This window comes from Homarus americanus, unplaced genomic scaffold (assembly GCF_018991925.1).
Source record: "Homarus americanus isolate GMGI-L3 unplaced genomic scaffold, GMGI_Hamer_2.0 scaffold6317, whole genome shotgun sequence".
Taxonomy (NCBI): Eukaryota; Metazoa; Arthropoda; class Malacostraca; order Decapoda; family Nephropidae; genus Homarus; species Homarus americanus.
The window spans coordinates 19,653,604-19,671,103 of NW_024730668.1; the positions used below are offsets into that span (position 1 = coordinate 19,653,604).

The window sequence follows — 17,500 nt, forward strand, 5'->3', positions numbered from 1 at the left end:
AGGGTGTGCGGTGACTGAGGGGACTGAGAGGTGCGTGACTGAGGGGGTAACTGAGAAGGTGCGGTGGACTGGAGGGGGTAACTGAGAGGGGTGCGGTGACCGAGGGGTAACTGAGAAGGGTGCGGTGACCGAGGGGGCAACTGGAGAGGGGTGCGTGACCGAGGGGGGTAACTGAGGAGGGGTGCGGTGACCGAGGGGTAAATTGAGAAGGGTGCGGTGACGAGGGGGTAACTGAGAGGGTGCGTGACCGAGGGGGGGGTATAGTACCTGTCCTGAGGGTCGCTGAATCGTGATGATTAAGTTTGACATTACTTATGAAATTTTTTTTTGTCTTGTATTGTGTCTGTTTCGGTCATCCAGCAAGTTAGTTGATTAGGTTAGGTTAGAAGAGAAGGTTAGGTTAGTTGAAATAATAAGCCTGATGGTTTATGATGTTTTTTGAACGATTAATATCAACTTCCAAATGGGTGGATGACCGATAATCAACTTCCAAATGGGTGGATGACTGATAATAACTTCCAAATGGTTGGATGACCGATATCAACTTCCAAATGGTTGGATGACCGATATCAACTTCCAAATGGGTGGATGACCGATATCAACTTCCAAATGGGTGGATGACCGATATCAACTTCCAAATGGTTGGATGACCGATATCAACTTCCAAATGGGTGATGACCGATATCAACTTCCAAATGGGTGGATGTGACCGATATCAACTTCCAAATGGGTGACACCGATATCAACTTCCAAATGGTTGGATGACCGATATCAACTTCAAATGGTTGGATGACCGATATCAACTTCCAAATGGGTGGATGACCGATATCAACTTCCAAATGGGTGGATGACCGATATCAACTTCCAAATGGTTGATGACCGATATCAACTCTGTAAATGGTGGATGACCGATATCAACTTCAGATGGGTGGATGACCGATATCAACTTCCAAATGGGTGATGACCGAGATCAATCCTCCAAATGGGTGGATGACCGATATCAACTTCCAAATGGGTGGATGACCGATATCAACTTCAAATGGGTGGATGACCGAAACGATAATTTTACCTTTTTTTTGTTTTTTACTCGACGATCATTTAATTTATCTACCTGAGGACAACCCTTTCTGATGTGTTCTCAGTTGACTCATTTAAGTATAATCACCTGTAAGATGTCTGCTATATGTCCCTTGTAGTATTATGTCCTGAAGTTGCTATAGTTGACACTGTTATGAAAGAGGACATCGATGTATTGTCCTACTGTACTGTGTTTATTTGTGTGTGTGTGTGTGTGTGTGTGTGTGTTTGTACCTGATATCTTGTAAACACGATAAGGTGAAATAAACATAAATAAATCTAACGGGATTTATAGAAAGTGTTTACTTGAAATCCAAAATTTTTTTCAGTCAGGTACATAAACCCAAACAATTTCAGTTAGTACATAAACCCAAACAATTTCAGTTAGTACATAAACCTCAGTCTAGTACGTTAAACCAAATATTTTCAGTTGAGTACAAAACTTTAAACCCAATCATCATTTTCTCTCCGTTTTTGTGAGAGTTAAGCCCGTTTTCTTTCTCTAAGGTCACGGTAAACTTTGTTAATTCATGTCAACTTGTGTACACAGTCGTTTTAACCAACAGTATGGTGGTTATTACCTTTGACCTTTGGACCTTGACCTACGAATTGGTTGTTTATGGTGTGTCCAGTGCCAAGAATTACCATGACTCGTACGTTAATTTTTCATTCCTAAATTAAGGCCACAACAACACTAGACTGGACTCATAAAGGCTAAAGACCAATGTTGTTGAGACCTTTGGCTGTAGGTTAAGTTAGTTAATTAGATACGTTTAAAGATTTCTAGTTAGGGGGGGGAAGTTAGTATTGGGACACTAGTTGGAGGGCTGGACAGGGCAGGGAAGGGAAGGGTAGGACAGGGCAGGGAAGGGCAGGGCAGGGAAGGGCAGGGAAGGGCAGGGAAGGGCTGTAGAGGACCTCTGTAAGGGTTCTTACACCAAAACAAACACGCCTTGAGCCAGAGGCCTCAGGACCAGCTCAGTCAGTAATGCCTCCCACCGTTATATCTCGTCAACAAGGATAACTTAACCTAACCTAACCAGACCCAAGGCTCGCTCTCTGGTACAACACAAACATGACTTGAAACTTCTACTTGTGGCAGAAAATGCTTGTTGCCACACCTTTTCTGTTGCCACACCTTTCCTGTTGCCTCAACTTTTCTGTTGCCACACCTTTCCTGCTGCCACATCTTTCCTTTTGCCACACCTTTCCTTTTGCCACACCTTTCCTTTTGCCACACCTTTCCTGCTTTGGTGAAATGTATATCGTTGTTAAATTCTATCATTCCCAGCCTGTGGTGTAGACTGAGGACATTCATCCCATGCTGTGACAACAAATGGAATTAATTTAATTTTTTTTTTAATCTTTGGTATTTATTTTCCATATTTTTAGTGGGAATTTAATGATGTGACGTATGATCAGCGGGTGAAGGGTAGAGCAAATTCTGTCTCTGGATTCGGAAGATTTCACAATTTAAAGTTCCTCTGTGTGGGAGGGTGTGTTTAGTTGTGGTCAAGTCTAATTTAAATGTCGACGGCAATTTCCCAACTTCTTTGTGTCGTAGTTTTGATGACCCAGATAGCAGCGTCCTCCTTCCCTAGTTAGTGTAAAACAATTAACAGACACACAGAGCCTTAGGAAACTTCCCTGTGTGTGTGTGTGTGTGTGTGTGTGTGTGTGTGTGTGTGTGTGTGTGTGTGTGTGTGTGTGCGTGTGTGTGTGTGATGAAATTTACTCCCAGTTTTGAGTTAGACTGTAGAGGAAGTTTGATTAGCAAGAGGGTAGAGGTCTCGAGGAGGTCAGAGCGTGAGGTAATGGGAGAGAATTGGAGGTATGTGAGGTTATTATATTCCTTTAGTGATGGTGGAGGTTAAAGAGGAGGCTCTGAAATTATGCCAGGATAGATGGAAAGACAGAAGACTATCACTAAGTTATCGTAGTCATGGTGTTGGATAGAAGAATAGTTGTTATGGTGTTGGATAGAAGAATAGTTATCATGGTGCTGGATAGAAGAATAGTTGTTATGGTGTTGGATAGAAGAATAGTTATCATGGTGCTGGATAGAAGAATAGTTGTCATGGTGTTGGATAGAAGGATAGTTGTCATGGTGTTTGAGAGAAGAATAGTCATGGTGTTGGATAGAAGAATAGTTGTCATGATGTTTGAGAGAAGAATAGTCATGGTGTTGGATAGAAGAATAGTTATCATGGTGTTGGATAGAAGAATAGTCATGGTGTTGGATAGAAGAATTGTCACGGTGTTTGATAGAAGAATAGTTATCATGGTGTTGGATAGAAGAATAGTTATCATGGTGTTGGATAGAAGAATAGTCATGGTGCTGGATAGAAGAATAGTTATCATGGTGTTGGATAGAAGAATAGTCATGGTGTTGGATAGAAGAATTGTCACGGTGTTTGATAGAAGAATAGTTATCATGGTGTTGGATAGAAGAATAGTTGTCATGATGTTTGAGAGAAGAATAGTCATGGTGTTGGATAGAAGAATAGTTATCATGGTGTTGGATAGAAGAATAGTTATCATGATGTTTGAGAGAAGAATAGTCATGGTGTTGGATAGAAGAATAGTTATCATGGTGTTGGATAGAAGAATAGTCATGGTGTTGGATAGAAGAATAGTTATCATGGTGTTGGATAGAAGAATAGTTATCATGATGTTTGAGAGAAGAATAGTCATGGTGTTGGATAGAAGAATAGTTATCATGGTGTTGGATAGAAGAATAGTTGTCATGGTGTTGGATAGAAGAATAATTATCATGGTGTTGGATAGAAGAATAGTTGTCATGGTGTTTGAGAGAAGAATAGTCATGGTGTTGGATAGAAGAATAGTTATCATGGTGTTGGATAGAAGAATAGTCATGGTGTTGGATAGAAGAATAGTCATGGTGTTGGATAGAAGAATAGTCATGGTGTTGGATAGAAGAATAGTTATCATGGTGTTGGATAGAAGAATAGTTATCATGGTGTTGGATAGAAGAATAGTCATGGTGTTGGATAGAAGAATAGTCATGGTGTTGGATAGAAGAATAGTTTATTAAAGAACTTATTACCACCAGTCTGGATCAGTCAGGTTTTTTGTTAAGTTATATACGGGAGGTTGTCGTGTCGAGTCAACATTTCTCCCGCCATAAATATTTCAGGTCGTATTTCTTCTCCTCCCCAACGACAAAGCTCAGATGTCGCCGGTCTAGGAATAGCCCCAGAGGTTTCCTTGAGCTTAAACACACAGCGTAACTAGTCCTATTGGAAAACTTAACCTAACCTAACTAGTCCTATTGGAAAACTTAACCTAACCTAACTAGTCCTATTGGAAAACTTAACCTAACTTAACCAGTAAAATAAAAAGTAAAAAAAAAATGGATCCAGTTTCGGTTTCATTTCTGGATTTGGTTTTCAGTTTTCATCGTCTATGAATCCGCTCAAGACAAAGAAGAGGATGAAGAGTTTGTGTGTGTGTGTGACGGTATCTCTCTCTCTCTCTCTCTCTCCCACAAAAGGAAGCTCACCCACCTCAGAGACAAAGGTGAGGTAAGGTCCTAATTAACCTTTGATCTACGGCCAGGTGTTCTAGGTTCATAATCTCCTCCACCATTATCACCACCTGTGCCCGTCCGCCCAATTCCGCCCGCCCACCCGCCCGTCACCACCTCTAGAATACAACAGCTGGTGACACTCCCCTAACTAGCCCGGCGTCTTGTTTTGTTTTAGTTTACCTGTAATTATGATTTACCTGTTTGAGTTTGATTTAGTTGTTTGGGTTGACCTCAAGAATTAACCTGATGATTAAATTAACGTAACCTATGTTTATGTTTTGTTGAAGTTTTGTAGATTTTTTTTTTTGGTAGTTTTTTGTTTGCTTTTATGTTTTTGTTAATTTCTTGTTTATGTTTTTGTTATTAATTTTGTTTGTTTTTATGTTTTTGTTAATTTTTTGTTGTTTTTGTTTTTGTTAAATTTTTTTGTTAATGTTTTTTGTTTACATCTTTATTCTTATATGTAATTGTATTTGTATTAATATTTAGTATCAGCTGAGCCTCCTCCTTCACCCTCAACCCAGCCAAAAGTTTCACGATAGGAAAAAACTCCGGAAGTGAGAAGTACTGTATGACTTTCTGGGCGCATGGGAGAAGTTATATACATGAGAGAAATAACACGAGGAGGAGGAATAAGAGACGTATTAGAGAGAGAAATAACACACACACACACACACACACACACACACAGACATACACACAGATACAGACACACACAGACATACACATACGATTTATACAGGTAGTTTATTGTAGGTGATATAATGTTTCTTGCTTGTTTGGTAAGATGTGATTCAGTAGTTTGGGTAAGGTTGTTAGTCCTTAATGTTATAAAGTTTTTCGTTGTAAGATGGTGGAGAGTGTTTGGTGGAGGGTGTTTGGTGGAGGGTGTTTGGTGGAGGGTGTTTGGTGGAGGGTGTTTGGTGGAGGGTGTTTGGTGGAGGGTGTTTGTGGAGGGTGCTTTGTGGAAGGTGTTTGGTGGAGGGGTGTTTTGGTGGAGGGTGTTGATGGAGCAGAAGTCAGGAAGGTGTTTGGTGGAGGGGTGTTTGGTGGGAGGGAAGCTTGATGGAGGGTGTTTGGTGGGAGGGTGTTTTGGTGGAGGGTAAGCTTTGTGGAGGATGTTTGGTGGGAGGGGTGTTTGGTGGAGGGTAAGCTTGGTGGAGGGGTAAGCTTGGTGGGAGGGGTGTGGTGGGAGGGTGGTGGGTGGAGGATGTGTGGTGGAGGATAAGCTTCAGGAGGGTGTGTGGTGGAGGATGTTTGTGGAGAATGTTTGTGGAGGATGTAGTGGAGGGGTGTTTGGTGGAGGGTGTTTGTGAGGGATGTGTGTAGGGAGGGTGGGGCGTTTGGTGGAGGGGTGTGTAGTGGAGGGTGTAGTGGAGGATGTTTGTGGAGGATGTTTTGGTGGAGGATGTTTGGTGGAGGATGTCGGTGGAGGGTGTTTGGTGGAGGGTAAGCTTGGTGGAGGGTGTTTGCAGGAATGTTTGGTGGAGGATGTTTGGTGGAGGGTGTTTGGTGAGGGTGTGTAGTGGAGGATGTTTGGTGGAGGATGTTTGGTGGAGGATGTTTGTGGAGGATGTTTGGTGGGAGGATGTTTGTGTGGAGGATGTTTGGTGGAGGATGTTTGGTGGAGGATGTTTGGTGGAGGATGTTTGGTGGAGGGTGTGTGGTGGAGGATGTGTGGTGGAGGATGTTTGGTGGCGGAGGGTGTGTGGTGGAGGAGGCGTGGTATAAGTGGGAAGGGATCAGACCTGCATGGGCGTATCTCCTCGCTTAGTGTGGCGTATACATGGCAGTGGTGGGGGGGTGGGTGCTTGGTATGGGTGGTGGTAGTGGTGCTTGGTATGGGTGGTAGTAGTGGTGGCAATGAACGAGAACAGTGATTAGGGATGTTAAGTGATATTCATAACTATTATAAAATAACACTTGCATTAATAAGTACAAATGATGGTTAATGGTTGGTGATTGGGGGGGGGGATGGAGTAGGGGTGTGGAGTAGTGGTGGTGGAATAGTGGTGGTGGATGCTGGTGCCTCTGCTTTCCGGGCGTGCTCCCTCACCACCACCACCACCACCACCAGCAGCAGCAGCTCGGCCACGACCTCCCGGCCAGTCCGTTGATCGTGTGCGTGGCAGCCGGGGCAAGAGAGTCAGAGCTGCCGGCCGACCACCACACCACGCTTTACTGTACGTCCTCCACACACACACATACATACACACATACACACACACACACTCGCGCGCCTCATGTCAGGACACTCTTGTACCCACACGGGACGAAGATTAAGTGAATTAGTGCTGAGGTAATTACCATCCCATTTGCATATGTGATGAGGGGAAAAAAAAGATAATTGAAGTAATATAGATAAGATGATTATCGTGAATTTTTATAAGTATTGAGGTGACAACACTTGAAATCTGCAGCAAGGAAACAAAAAAGTAATTAAAGGTGTTTAATAAAGAACAAGACCATTAATAGCTACTGGTGTGAGGAAGATTGTGTCAACCGATGAATTGAAGTTTTAAAACCAATAAGTGTATAAGAAAAATAGCGAAAACCTACCACTATTCCTACTACCCAGCACCGCCCTCTTACAAATAGTGGTAGATGATGGTGGTGGTGAGAAGCTGGTAGTGTGACTCAAGAAGAAGAAGAACATGAAACCATATTTTGGCTAAGTGTGTGTGTGTGTGTGTGTTGGTACTGGTGCTTTGGTAGTTAAACACAAACAAGCTTAGCCAGTACCTAGACTCGTCTGTGTGTGTCTCTGTGTTTACTAAGCCAACTTACCAACACACACCCTCCTATTCTCCTTACCTGTGTGTGTTGTCTGTGTGAACGTACTGTAGTCATTCCTGTGTTGTGCTTTTGGTTCCTTTTTTACAACAATAACAAAGACAGAAATCATTACCTTGGTGCGTTATAATTTCGTTACGTGATATAATCTTCGTTAAATAACCTTATCAACAATACGGTGATTTATCTACGTAATAAATGCTACATAATAACTTTGCTGTATAATAACTCTCTACAAAATAACTTCACTGCATAATAACTCTACATAGTAACTTCTCTACATAATAACTTCTCCACACAATAATTTCGCTACAAAATTATGCCACTACATAACAAGTACCATACCATAAAATATGACCTACATAAGAACACTGAATCTCGTTACGTAACATAATTTAGTTAGATGATGATTCAGTTTGATCAATAACGTAAGAATACCACTACATAATTAGTCGACCCTGTGGTAATATCCGCCTGTGTACACCATTAAGTCTAAATGATATACATAATATTATTTTTACTTCTCCTCTGTAATATTTCCTCCTATTTCCTCCTATTTCCTCCTATTTTCCCCTATTTCCTCCTATTTCCTCCTATTTCCTCCTATTTCCCCTATTTCCTCCTATTTTCCCCTATTTCCTCCTATTTTCCCCTATTTCTTCCTATTTTCCCCTATTTCCTCCTATTTTCCCCTATTTCCTCCTATTTTCCCCTATTTCCTCCTATTTTCCTCCTATTTTCTCCCATTTTCTCCTATTTTGTATTACAGTATTAACAAATATCCACTGTCTCCGTCTCACACACTATTATCCTATCTACTCTATTATCAGCTTTATCTCTCTCTCTCTCTCTTATCTTTCGTTAGCGTAATATTGTCTTAGGTCAGATATACGAGAAAAACTTTTAGAAACTCGTAATATCTTTGACACTTTGTGGGTTAATGCTTTATTTTTGGGGAGGAATATTTTTCGTGTATTTTTTTTCATGTTCTTACGTATTTTTACTTTATTTATTTATTTATTTATTTATTTATTTACTCATTTCCATATACTATCTTATTGTTTTTTTAATTTGTGAGAATTTTAATTTCTACACATAAACTGACTTGGACTAATGACATTGACCCAGGCAGCCACACATAAGATATTCTTGAATATATACAATAATAATCTTATTGTATTCCCCACGTTCAGAAGATTAAATTCCTCTTTCCTTTGACATCCTGGTATTTAATTCCCTACAGAGAATATCCCCCTCCTCCCCCCCACCTCTTACTTTCATGATAGTTACGTGATATTCTGTCTGCTAGAATGTGTTGTGTAATAGTCGTGTTGTCTTGACGGTGCACTCACTGTTTCCGTGTCTAGTTAGTATCATAGTATCATGGTAATATCGAAACTCATACGTGTTATATCCTGTTCTACACCATGATATTCTTTCTTTCTATTCTGTTACATAATTATTACCCGTCTACTAAATCATATCACGTCTTCTTCTACATAAACTTACGATATTCTCCACTACATAAAAATATTATCATTCCTATATTACTTCACTATTTACCATGCTATACAAAATATTACCCTCCTTACTATATGATAACTAATACACACGTTTATAAAAAAAATACGCAGGAATACACCTCACCTTCTATACACAGCTTTATATAGAGGAGATATTACCATTATAGATTCAATAATTCAGATAAGAGTATTATTGGGATTATATAGGAATTATATCGTACTAATGGGAGATGAGAAGCTGGTTTTGATTATATGAGTTTTGCTATAGGGAATTATAGGTCTGTTTTATATTATATTACCACAAAAGTATATAAAGTTGTATAGAAAATTTACCTCATCATATTTCATGTCACAGAGGCGTTTTAACCCATCGAGTTCTGGAGAGTTAAATCGTCATCCTCAAAGGGTTAAACCATCGTCATCAGAGGGGTGAACTCCTAGTACTCAAAGGGTTAAATCGTCGTTCTCAAAGGGGTAAACTATCGTCCTGAAAGGGTTACACCATTGTCATCAGAGGGGTTAACTCCTAGTACTCAAAGGGTTAAATCGTCGTTCTCAAAGGGTCAAATCGTCGTCCTCAAAGGGTTAAATCGTCGTCCTCAAAGAGTTAAATCGTCGTTCTCAAAGTTTTAAATCGTTGTTTTCAAAGGGTTTAATCGGCGTCCCTAAAGGGTTAAACCATCGTCCTCAAAGGGTTAAACCATTGTCCTCAAAAGGTTAAACCATCCTCCTCAAAGGGTTAAATAATCGTCCTAAAAGGGTTAAACTATCGTCCTCAAAGGGTTAAACCATCGTCCTGAAAGGGTTAAACCATTGTCCTCAAAGGGTTAAACCATTGTCCTCAAAGGGTTAAACCATTGTCCTCAAAGGGTTAAATAAAGCCCCAGTACACCTTAAGGATAACCATATCTCTTATTTACTCTTTCTGTATTCATACATGACCACTTGATACATAATCATACTGTACCCGGGTTTGTCTCACTATCTTAACACCCTCCTATTTGGTATTCCTGCTCTATACTGTATTAATTTATATAATTTTGTAATATACTTTGAAATACATAATACATAATTCCCTGTACTGCAAAATACTTAATACATTATATTACCTTCTTATAACATTACAAAATATATGATATTTTATTCTGTTTACAAAATGCTACTGTATTTTTCCGCTAAAGAATCTTATTTTTATATACAGTTAAAATATTTGATTCCTTGGTGGTGCTTATTGAGTGGTGTTTGCTGGATGGTGTTTGTTCTGTGTTGTTTGCTGGAATGTGTTTGCTGGATGGTGTTTGTTCTATGGTATCTACTGGCTGGTGTTTGCTGGATGGTGTTTCTTATGTGGTGTTTGTTTGCTGGCTGGTGTTTATTTGCTGGGTGGTATTTGTTTGCTGGATGGTGTTTGCTATGTGGTGTTTGTTCTGTGGTATTTTCTGGATAGTGTTTGCTACGTGGTGTTTGCTGGATGGTGTTTGCTACGTGGTGTTTGTTCTGTAGTATTTTCTGGATAGTGTTTGCTACGTGGTGTTTGTTCTGTGGTGTTTGCTGGAATGTGTTTGCTGGGTGACGTTTGCTGCGTTACATCTACTTCATGGTGTTTGCTGGGTGACGTTTATAGAGTTGGCATATTTATCATTTTACAATAATATTTACATTTACACCTCTCGATGATCATAACACGTAAATCATATTATCTTAAAAGCCAAGAGTCCATACACTTAAATACGCTTTAACTTTGTGGTAACTAAGCTTTTTTTCCTTCTGTTTTCACTTATTTCCTGACATATTGCATTCATTCATTCTTCTATTTTGTTTGTGTCCTAGGCAGCTGTATCCTTGTGTCCTAGGCAGCTGTATCCTTGTGTCCTAGGCAGCTGTATCCTTGTGTCCGAGGCAGCTATGGCCACAGCTGCATCCTGTGTCCCAGGCAGCTGTATCCCTGTGTCCCCAGGCAGCTGTATCCCTGTGTCCCAGGCAGCTGCATCCCTTGTGCTGTCCCCAGGGGGCAGCCAGACACTCTGTGTCCCAGGCAGCGTGCATGCAAATGTCATAGGCAGCTGTTTCCATATGTCTCACAGCTGTGTCCATGTGTCCCAGGCAGTTGTATCCTTGTGTCCCAGGTGCTGCGGCCATGTCACAGGCAAGGTGGCCATGTGTCCAGGCAGCCATGTATCCTGTGTCTGAGGCAGCTATGGCTATGCACCCAGGCAAAGGCACACATGTGTCTCAGGCAGCTGTATCCTTGTGTCTCTAAAGTGCATATGTCCCAGGCAGGCTAAATCTTAGGTCTCGAGGGCAGCTATGCACATGTGACCTAGGCAGCTATGGCCATGTGGTCCCAGGCAGTTGCATCCTGTGTCCAGGCAGCTATGGCTATGTGTCCTAGGGGCAGCTGTATCCTTGTGTCCGGAGGTGTGTGGCTATGGTCATGTGACCTAGGCAGCTGTATCCATATGTCCTAGGCAGCTGTATCCTTGTGTCCGAGGCAGCTATGGCCATGTGTCCTAGGCAGCTGTATCCTTGTGTCCGAGGCAGCTATGGCCATGTGACCTAGGCAGCTGTGTCCATATGTCCTAGGCAGCTGTATCCTTGTGTCTGGGGCAGCTATGGCCATGTGACCTAGGCAGCTGTGTCCTTGTAATGATAGTTCCTCTTGTTTCTCATTTTATCTCGACCTCTTAAGTAATAATTATTCCGTATTGTAATTCTTCCTCCACGAATTTCTTTCTCTTTGTGTTTCTCTAAAGTTTTCGTTCGCTAAATTAGGTTTATTTATTTTCGTATTTTTTTTTCTTTATTGTGTTACAGTATTAAGGTTCTCGCTTCGTTCACCAGTTTTAATATTTCCAGCGCCTTACCTTAACCTGTTTAAATATTTTTCCGGTCTTGTAATAAACTCGAGGGTAAGTTATATAATTGTTATATACTGTACTACTGATATGTTAGGTTTTCCTCCCAACGTAATGTGAAAATTAAACAAATGGTATCGGTTTAAATTTATATATTTTTTTTTAAGTTTCGTCAGATAGGATAAAGTATACAATGGGATAGTAATTGTTTTTTGTGTATTAAACGAGAATTTCATATAGTTTTATAATTTTGATTCATTTTAACGAAATTAAAATTGGAGTTTTGATAAATTAATGGAAGCCTTTAGTTAACCTTGATACATTACAGAGCAAATAAGACTTCCAAAAAGGCTACGGAATTTTGTCTCTTGTAGTATTCTCCACAATATTACAGTGAGTGTAGAAATTTAACCAAGTCTTATACAGCATTACCGTTGTATGTCCGTATAATTAAGACAGTCTCTAACTAAATAACTTTAAAACTAAAACACAAAAAAAACATTTTAAAATAACATCGCAATTAACCTCTAATCTTAACTTGATACATTCACCAGTTAGGTTAGGTTAGGTTAGGTTAGGTTAGGTTAGGTTAGGTTAGGTTCTAGTGTCTTAGAATAAGTCAGTCATTTCGGTGCATTATTTACACCACCAGTGACAAGGAGTATACTTCTCACGTACAGACACGGTAAAAAAATCCTGTCAGTTCTTCATCCCATCTACGAACCCGGAGTCACATGAACTTATGAATCCGAGACATGATACAGTTAAGTTCACAGATGGTGCGCTGGGTCGTGTGATGGCTCGGATTCAGAGGTTCATGAGACTCCGGGTTCATAGATGGGATGAAGAACTAACAGGGGTGTTTTTTTTTTCCGTGACTGAAGCTTTGTGAATATATTAGTACAGTAGTGTTGATTTATTTGCTGCGTCTCGTGCTATTCGTGGTGACAAATTGTGTTACATTGATCAAAACATTTCTTCGATCATTCTACGGTATTCTTTTATTAAACTCTTCCTTCTTTATTATTGCGTGTTTCTTTCACGTTATTTTTGATATGATCGATTTTTTTCATTGTCTATTTTATATTCTTTTGTTTATCTTACAGTTTTCTGGTTCTGTTTTCTTACTGTTTAATTCAATCTGTTTATTTACATTATCTGTTTTTTTTTCATCGCTTAACTTACGATGTTTTAAAAGACATAAATATTATCACCACAAATAATGTTATCGTTGTTAATATGTAAATTTTATAAACTAATTGACGTATATTATTAGTGAAGTATCAACTATGATTTATTTAAGAAACAAGAAATTAATCTGCAATAAATATTTTCATTTGAACTTAAAACTATGATTATTTCACTTCTATTCCTCTATTGCAACACGATTATTGTTTATAAGAATTGTATTTCCATTTCCACCGTCAATTATATTATAAAACACAATAGTAGACAGTCAACTTATTTCTATTTTTGTCAAAGTAATAAATAATTTTGCGTTAAGTTACATATTTCAACTTTTAACATGGGTAAACGCTATGGTTATCTCGTCTACCCACACCACACCACACCACACCACACCACAACCACACCACACCACAACCACACCACAACCACACCGGCCTTTGAGTGATCCATAAGAGGTGTAGGTGAGAGTTAAGCAAACGTCTTTCCATGTCGTTGTACCAAAAATTATTTCCCACTTTGCACACAATTTCCTCGTTGTCTTAGTTATGTTGTTGTGTTTGTGCGAGACTTGCTTAATATGCGTAGTTTCTGCTGTGTGTGTGTGTGTGTGTGTGTGTGTGTGTGTGTTTTCTTTGTAGATAACTTTATTTTTATTTTCTAATTTAATTTTCTCTTGATTTAACTTAATTTGTTTTTATTATTAAATTTTTTGGTTTATGTTTATGTAATTTTCGTTGTTTTAATTGCGGTAAACCATTATCTTTGGTTTAAGTCGTTTGTTATTGTCTTTGTTTCATTCGTAATCTGTTAAGTGTGGTATATTTAATTTGGTTTATGTATGAATATTTTATCTTGGTTTTAGTGATCTGATTTTGCATTCATGCACATCATTCGCCTTCAGTCGCTTGGATAATACCTTTTGGGATGTGTATATTATCAAAATCCAATGCGATGCTAAACTAAAATACATACACAAACTCCTATGATGTTTATGGACAGTAATACATTATAACATCAATATACCAACATCATCAATCCAGTTAAGCGCAGTAATACATTATAACATCATTATACTAACATCATCAATCCAGTTAAGCACTATTTTGTTTTTAGTCAAGATCGGTTAAAATTTATTGTCAGGTATATATCATATCACTTATGACATCAATAGCAGGTGAAGTAACTACCTGATGGAGTAATTAGTGTCGTAAGATGAAGGTGCCATATTTTTCTTTCTTTCTTTCTTTCTTTCTTTCTTTCTTTCTTTCTATTCAACGTCAGAGCTCCCAAACACTTCAGGGTATATTAATTTTATTGCCTTTAATTCTATGTTAAATGGAGTTGAGTGTTTTGTGTTATGGTTGAAATCGGTGTTCAAAATGGCCCAAATCGGTGTAAAAAATGGTCCAAATCGGTGTAAAAAATGGCCCAAATTGGTGTTCAGAAATGGCCCAAATTGGTGTTCAAAAATGGCCAAGATCGCTGGATTATAATGTCATTCACTTGTCTTCCAAGATGTAAATAGGACTGATGTGTGACTAAAGGGAACCATCTAAAGGGAACCAGCTAAAGGGAACCAGCTAAAACGAATCAGCGAAAGAGAACCATCTAAAGGGAACCAGCTAAAGAGAACCAGCTAAGGGGAACCAGCTAAAGGGAACCAGCTAAAGGAACCAGCGAAAGAGAACCATCTAAAGGGAACCATCTAAAGGGAACCAGCTAAAGAGAACCAGCTAAGGGGAACCAGCTTAAGGGAACCAGCTAAAGGGAACCAGCTAAAGGGAACCAACTAAAGGGAACCAGCTAAAACGAATCAGCGAAAGAGAACCATCTAAAGGGAACCAGCTAAAGGGAACCAGCTAAAGGGAACCGTCTAAAGGGAACCATTTAAAGGGAACCGTCTAAGGAACCAGGAAACCAAAGGGAATCAGCTAAAGGGAACTAGTTAGAATTTTGTAATTTTTGTCCCCATAAGTGTTGCTCTCGAGACGGACTTTCCTTTCTTTTACCCAATACTTACGACTTAACGAGCTCGGAGATGAAGCCTTATTATTATTATTATTATTATTATTATTATTATTATTATTATTATTATTATTATTTCCAAGTCTTATTATTTCCAAGTCTAATTATTTCCAAGTCTTATATTCCAAGTGTTATTATTTCTGATCATTATTCTCATTATTTCCAAGTTTAATTATTTCCAAATATCATATTTCAAGTCTTATTATTCCCAAATGTTATTATTCAAGTCTTATATTATTCCCAAGTCTTATTATTCCCAAGTGTTATTATTTCCAAGTCTTATTATATCCGAGTCTCATTATTTCCAAGTCTTATTATTTCCAAGTCTAATTATTTCCAAGTCTCATTATTTCCAAATCTTATTATTTCTAAGTCTTATTATTCCCAAGTGTTATTATTTCTGAGTCTCATTATTTCCAAGTCTCATTATTTCCAAATCTTATTATTTCTAAGTCTTATTATTCCCAAGTGTTATTATTTCCAAGTGTTATTATTCCCAAGTGTTATTATTTCTGAGTCTCATTATTTCCAAGTCTTATTATTCCCAAGCCTTATTATTTCTTAGTCTTATTATTTCCGAGTCTTATTATTTCCAAGTCATATTATTCCCAAGTCTTATTATTTCCGAGTCTTATTATTTTTTCCACTCGAAAGGGTATATGTAACCTCCACATTTATGTTATGCAGCTGTAACCTCATTATCCATCTTGATACAGTGGATAAGATACAGCCTCAGGGGACGACTTGGGGTTGACACACACACACACACACACACACACACACACACACACACACACATAAGAACAAAAGAACATAAGAATGGAGGAAACTGCAGCGGGACTATTGGCCCATACTGGGCAGTCCCGTTTACACCCCACCCCTATTTCTCATATATAAACATCCAACCTGTCATTTGAAGCAATTCAGCGTATTCAGGTTAATGATGATGTTGAGTAACTTGTTCCATTCATCCACTACTCTGTTTCCAAACCAGTGTTTACCTATTTCGCGCCTAAATCTAAATTTGTCTAATTTAAAACCATTGTTGCAGAGTTCGCTCCACCAGATTTGGATAGTTTGAGTACCTTTGCCATGTCACTTTGTTTCGCCTGACTTCCACTTATACCTCTATCAGGTCGCCTCGCTCTACGTCTTCGAGAATTACAGAATTAAGATGCTTTAACCTGTCTCTATACCAAGGTTCCTAATGCCCGGGGATTAGTCTTGTCATTCTCCTCCTGAATTCTTTCCAAGGATTCTATATCCATTCTGTAATACGGTGACCAGAACTAGACTGCGTAATCAGGATGACCTCGCTAATCTTGTGACTAACACTCCTTTGTATGAACCCAAGTGCTTTATTAGCCTTATTACGAGCAAAAACACATTACTCTAAATCTCTCTATGATCAAAAGGATTTCTCTATGGCATCGTTGTTCATCTGGTATATGGTTTCCCTATTTGCATCTCTATACTGAGTACTTTACATTTTGTCACGTTGAATTTCATCTGCCATTTTCAGACCATTCAAAAAAATTTGTTTTGGAATCTTCCTGTAGTTTTGCGGGTCCTCGTCAGATTTAATAACACGTCTATTTTAGTGTCATCAGCAAATTTACTTATGTTGCTGTCTATGCCGATATCTATGTCGTTTATGTATATAATAAATAATAATGGTCCAAGTACTGAGCCTTGGGGAACTCCACTAGTGACGTTGCTCCAATGGCACTTAGTGCCGTTAACGCTCACTCGCTGTTTCCTGTCCTGTAACCACGCCCTAATCCATTTAAGGATATTACCTTTGATGCCATGTGCTTCTACCTTTCTAATTAGTCTTTCGTGGGGGACTCTGTCGAAGGCTTTGTTAAAGTCGAGATATACCACATCGTAATTGTGCCCCTCGTCCACCGATTCGAAAACTGATGCAAAGAATGTTAATAGATTAGATAGACATGAACGCCCGCTTGTGAAGCCATGTTGGGAATCATTGATCAACTTGTGCTTCTCCAGGTGATTTCGAATAGAGTTTGAAATGATTGATTCAAGTAATTTGCCTACTATTGATGTTAGGCTGATTGGGTTGAGGTGAAGCGCCCCCCACTCCACCCCTCCTCCCCCCTCTCTTTCGTTCCTCCCCCTTCCCCTATCTCCCCCTTCCCCCATCTCCCCCTTCCCTCCCCCCACTGCACACACAGATCCCTCTAGCGGTGAAGCTGTAATCTTTTTGTAGTTCTGTACCTCGTTGTATTGCACACAGCAGGAATAACCTAACCTAACCTAACCTAACCTAACCTAACCTAACTAATGTAAAAATCTCGTAGGTACAGGAATTTGATGTCAGCTTAACTTGGTTTTGTAAGTTGTAGTAATGTAAAGTAAGTCAGATACGTTCAGATTTATCCATTAAGAGAGAATTTCAAGACTTTATTTCACCTTTATGGTCTTGTGTCATTGAGGTGAAAATACATCTTGTTTGGCCTTACATCCAT

General features: G+C 39.2%; 1 long non-coding RNA gene across 1 annotated transcript in view; it reads left to right on the top strand.

Annotated features, from left to right (window-relative positions):
* Positions 1-6,719: 6,719 nt before the first annotated feature.
* Positions 6,720-17,500, top strand: part of LOC121867145 — a 29,656-nt gene continuing 18,875 nt past the window's right edge. The window contains exon 1 of the long non-coding RNA XR_006089091.1: positions 6,720-6,926. This is a non-coding gene — a long non-coding RNA (uncharacterized LOC121867145). The remainder of the gene's footprint in view (positions 6,927-17,500) is intronic.